General features: G+C 31.3%; 1 protein-coding gene across 1 annotated transcript in view; it reads right to left on the reverse strand.

The window, feature by feature from the left end:
• Positions 1–3,401, reverse strand: part of LOC147066351 (uncharacterized) — a 1,224,975-nt gene extending 1,221,574 nt beyond the window's left edge. Inside the window, exon 1 of the mRNA XM_085955769.1 lies at positions 2,511–3,401. The gene's annotated coding sequence lies outside the window, so the exon portion shown is untranslated. The remainder of the gene's footprint in view (positions 1–2,510) is intronic.
• Between the last annotated feature and the right edge of the window lie 2,599 nt (positions 3,402–6,000).

The raw sequence follows: 6,000 nt of genomic DNA on the forward strand, positions 1-6,000 counted from the left end.
ATTCAAGTTAAATTGTATCTTAAACACACGTACAAGTAAGTAACATTCAATAAAAAAGGCATATCAAAAAGTATCATAATAATATACATAATATGTTGTATTACAAACAGTAGTGTGACAAAACATGTTGATCATACATAAAAAACAATGGAAAATATGTAAGTATCACTTATTTATTAATGTTGATTGCAGTGTTCCATTTACTTACCAAACCGGTGTACGGCAACACTACATTGTTTAAGTACTTACCTACGTTTTCTGAGATTTAATGAACAATTCGAACTGAGTTATCATTTCAAGGATGTTGTCAACTTATTGTTTGTGTACAACAGTGGCGAAGGGTGGAGGTAAGTTATTAAGATCACCCATAAATAGTGCACACTAAACATTGTCAGTCATACGTAATTGTTTTCATTTAAATAATACTACAATTTACAGACGGTGTTGATTAGTTTTTAAAATTCAATTGAAGCATGCTAAAACCAAGCCATAATAAATAATGGTCAAAAAATACTTAATAATATCTAAAATTATGCAATTAAATCATACATAACTTCGGATATTTTATAGATAGAATTTTTTTTATATACTTACTTATTATAGTTTTGTTTAATGAATTAAAAAAAATTAACCAACTATAGGTATATTGTGTAATATGTATTCTTAATCCAACGAAAACAAATAAGTATGAATGAAAAAGTGTGCACAATTTTGTCTTATCGCTCAAAATATACCAAAACTATTATGGTTTGGTTTGGGTAGGGTTCAATTGGATTTTAAAAACGAACTAACAGCCTCTGTAAATTATAGTCTTAGTTCAATAAAAACAAATACGTATGACTAACAAAGTTAAATATGCACTATGTATGGTGGATCTTAACAGTCTACCTCCACCCTTCGCTACTGGTGTACAATCATTGAGAATTGAAGAAACTAGATATGACTTTGAGTTCATGGTCTTTTTACAAAATCGGTGAACATCATAGTGTTCCTAACAAGGTTCGCAACAACCAATATCGAACATTAAATTTGTCATCTTATTATATCTACAAATCTTAAATAAAATTTACTTTTATAGAAAAATACTTTTAGTTCCACTGCAATTAGAGAAGGTGTGACAGTGACAGACATTAAAAATTACTACTAAATCTTTCCTCTTACAGATTATGTGTAAAAAGAATAAATTAAGTCACAGTTTAATCCGTGTTGACGCCCGCAGTCCACGTTTTTAAACTTTCATTTCTGCGGATCATTTTTTAAGCTTATTTTGTGAATAAGTAACTAGGAATAGGGTAACTTGGGTTAACTTGTTATTAAGCAGTGGGCAGTTCTCTACTTACTTCGGTAGTGTCATTTACATTACACTTTAATTTTTTTAATGAAATTGCGGAAAATCTTATTATTTACTTTTTTATTACTCTTTGACGAAGCGACCGCTTAATATGATTAATGAAAAACCACCCTCTTCTTGTCTGCGACAAGTGGCTACTAACTATACGTTATATTGTAATTAATGTAATAGGTATTAATATAATATTCTATATCGTCATTTTGGTAAAGGTGTTTTGAGACAAAAAACCTACTGAAAAATAACTCAGTAAGTACCTAAAACAACCCACCTACTTATTTTTGGGTTACAGTAGGTTGCGTTAGGTTTTGGTATGGTTTTTCGTCTCGACCTCAATCACAATAACGATATGGAGAACCTTTTAATTATTATAATTAATATTCATCAATAGTTTTCATTATAGAAAAATAATGTTTTTGTGTATCATTATTAAATACACAAATACCTACTCACAATATCCAGGAAAAAAACTTGTATTGGTTTAAGTAAGGGGGTAGTTTATATTTATATATTAAAGGCTGTATGATTAAAATGATAATACATGAGCACGTACCTACTTACTTATGTAGAAATTTTAAAAATATAATAAAATTTCAATAATCAGGCTAGGTTATGGATTATACGTGTGATATAGTTATTACGTACTTATAATAGCCTAATAGGTAGGTATGTTATGTAGTTTTATTACAAAAAAATAATAGAACAAAATATTAAGTACATTGGTGAGTTAACAATCAGATATTAATTTTAACATAATAATGTATCATACCTAAAGGTTAATACAAAATAAGAATTGATCCCAATAGATTTGTACCAACAATTGATTTAGGTTTATGGCTTTTATATCATAAGATGTTCTAATTAATTGAGATGGATATTAAATAATTTTAGGTAGGTAGGTACCGAATATAATTATTACGGTATAAATAAACTTGACCGATTTCAGAGTGTTGAGACAAAACAACTTCCAACTCTCTGCTACTATTCAGTACCTACACTAACTAATCTACGTGTAAATCTTACCTGATTCTACGTTGGGCGTTCATATGTGAAGTGATTTGCTCAAATTATACAACTTTGCCTAAATAATCTTGGAAACTATTCGCCCAAGTTTGGGATAGAGCCGATAAAGGTACAAATTGTATATGAGGTATGTACTTACATCGGCCGTGTCAAATGCGAGAGGGTTTGTTCGTCAAACGAAGCGCCAACTTTGCCCCAATCGACGTGACGATCGGCGGTGGAATTCCTCCCCCAACGCACGGCGAAGTGTCAAAGTTTCTCTGAGGAACTCGATCCCAGAAATCCGAGGACACTCCCGGATAAATTACAAACAATAATCAAACACAAGAAACAATTCAAACAGTGCCGAATATTTGAAAACAAACGGCGGGAACACAAGTGAAAATTTAAGTCAATTCACAGTTCGAATTAATTCGAATTTGGAAACTGTCAGTTGTTATGTACCGACATAAAAGTTTACACTACACGAGATTATTATATTTACGGTGTTAGCAAATTTACATTGAAAATTTGCACGGATCAGCGTAAAGATAAATTATTATCGCCGCCCTCGAAGGACTAGTTTCCGCCTAAGCCAGCGAATAAACCAGCTTTGTGGGCGGGACGTTAGACTACCGTTATAAACAAACGTTAAAAAATATCCGGGAAAAACTCTTAAGTTATAATTTCCCTATAATATTTTTTAAATGTAAATTTTGGTGTTGTCCGTTCGCTATCAAAGCCGTGGCAAAAGAACATAAAATGCAAAATAAACACAGATAAACACAATAATAACAGTATCGAAGAAATCTTGTTTTTATAAGTAACTGAAGAAAAAAAACTAATAAAAACACAATATTATAACACACAATAACGGGTTGTTTTAACAAGAATTAAAACACACTGATTGTTGAAACTTTAAATGTTTTTGTTTATATTGATTTGTATTATTGGGATGAGAGTTTAGAAATCGCGATCTCGCGTAATCTTTGGCCGTGTACGGGACGCAGACGACGACACAACTAACGCTCCGCGCATTCAGCACTCGACTGAAAGATGTGGCGAACTGTTCGACCGGTGGCGCCCCTAGCGGCGAATCCGTACAGATAAAAACACACAGGCGCGAATGAAGTAGGACATACTATTACAGGACACGCCTCACGGTTAAACTTTGGTCAGAAATTTGCCATTAATTTGCCAAATCAATTTTCCTCGTTGGTCATTATTTTCTATTGATAAATTTTCACGCTCAAAAACCACAAAATTAAATGACCGATGATGGTTCGAAAATTACTGAGGGAAACACTTCTGGTAAATATTGTTACTGCATTATATATGAAAATAAGCAATCGACGGCATATATCAAAATATTACAAACCATGGCTTTTTTTCAGCGTTTTACAAACCAATAAAACTTTTTTGGTGGATTTTAAAACCATTTTTTGTTATTAATTCTACGATATCTGACAAAATACAATCGTAACAAAAAAAACTTTGTTTCGAAACGATTTTAAAGAAGTTCTACCACATAAACTCCAGTTCAATGAAAAAAATAACTTTTTGTAGTATTTGTCTTTGTTAATGAGCAGGGCTGAATTTCCAAAACTCTGACTTGTTAAAATGTAATTAACAAATATTTTACGAGACGAGACGAGGATTCCTCAGTTTAAGAATTATATTATTTGATTCACTCACAAATTTCATGTATTTTACTGTTATTGACTCTGGGCCCCTACCAATTTGGAGACGCCGGGCTATTTATTGCCTTTGTAGCCTACATAAGGACTTCTTTTAATAAATTCATAAAAATCATACCTATCTCTGTATTTATCATTTATTAAATTATTCAGGTGCTAACTTAGGTAAATATGATGGAAATTACAACATGTATTTCGTTTGTGAGAACCTCTATTAAAGTACTCTGACGTTATGGCCGCAAATATGTGTCGCATTGTAACTATCAGGGTGTTAAGCCGGAACTGAACCGATAACCGGAACCGAACCGAAAAAACCGATATTTTTGGTACATGTTCAAGCACGCGCGTTAGCATGATCTTTCTCCCCACTTCAGTTGTCGTTCAGTTATCGTGACGCATCTCGATATAATAATTATCATAATTTATAATATAATTATCATAATATACGTAATATAATTAAATTGTAATCCTACGGCCGTGCTGTGTAGTTTCGGAGGTTTCACAGCGCAGCATATGGTATCATACAGGTACCATAATTATATTGTTCTAAATTATGGTAGAAAGTATTTTTTTAATACGAATAAAAACATTTAAAAATTAATCACTTGGAGCTGAACCGAAAACCGAAAACCGGAACCGAGCCGATATAGGTATATTATATTTACTTGAACCGGAACGAAAACCGAAACGAAAAAAATAACGGTTCGAAGCCCTGGTAATTAACTATACACAATATGTTCAATAATGACTGTCTCAGTGCCCACATAGTATTAACATTGTATTTTTTTGTTAATAAAACTATGAAACTTTTGTTAATGTGAAAACATAGTAAGAAAATAAACAAACTTTTTAGATATCTACTTTGGTCGTCCAATAAAAATAAAATATACTTAGTATTTTTAAGTTATACAATTTTAGTACATATTATGTATATTTTTACCGTATACCTATCACATTAAATTAACATAATATTAAACCTATAGAAAATATTCATGTTATACAGTGACCATAAGTTCGTTATTATCATTTTAATATAATATAGTAAATAATTGGCCTAACGTTCTGATATCAATATAGGTACATTGGAAGTAATTATTTCATCGCTAGTAAAACTCATTTGTATCAATCAACCAATGAAATGTTGAAACTCTATAAATACGTATTTATTCCAAGTCTAATTTATAACTTGAGTCGTATATATTGTGTAGAGAATACAAAAATGATTTGTTTTGTGGTTGTTTGCAATTTTGCAACATTCATAATGTTTAAAAAATCCCAAAACATCAATATTTTAAAATTGTATATTTTATTCATATCGATCGAACTCTCCCTATCGAAGTGTACATAATAGTTAGTTATACTAGTATATTTCAAAGCTTTGTGGTTAATATTAGATACTTACGCTGCGATGGCCGAGCGGAAACAGCTTATAAAGTAGTGGGTCTCGGGTTCGAATACTGGTTCTGGTGAATCGCATGATGTTTTTCAATGTGTGTATGAACGCAGAGCACGTATCGGTTGGGCATATCGGTAACATCCATTTCTCGTAAAACAAACATGTGTTAAGATCAATATACACAATGCGACTATCAACGGTAGTATATCATATTAATGTATTGAGACAGCTAATTGTTACAATAAGTTAACCGTCAAAACTATCAAAAAGTGCTATGTTAAACAGTCCCTATTTTGGCTGTGTTAACTTTTAGAGCGAGATAGACAGTTTTGACAGTTTAGACGGCTAACTTAATGTAACAATTATAATACCTCAATACATAAATATGATAAAGTACTGTGCGAAAACATCTATATACATCAACAACATAATTTTAATATTTAAATACATAGTCGATTTTATAATATATCTGTATATGTCTATATATTATACTTAGCTTTGAAGCGAATATGCTAATTTCTTTTTTTGTTTACTTATGGATTGTTTAAGTATTATTT

The sequence above is a fragment of the Rhyacophila brunnea genome, unplaced genomic scaffold (genome assembly GCF_057557595.1).
Source record: "Rhyacophila brunnea isolate RB1 unplaced genomic scaffold, BYU_Rbru_1.0 scaffold_5, whole genome shotgun sequence".
Taxonomy (NCBI): Eukaryota; Metazoa; Arthropoda; class Insecta; order Trichoptera; family Rhyacophilidae; genus Rhyacophila; species Rhyacophila brunnea.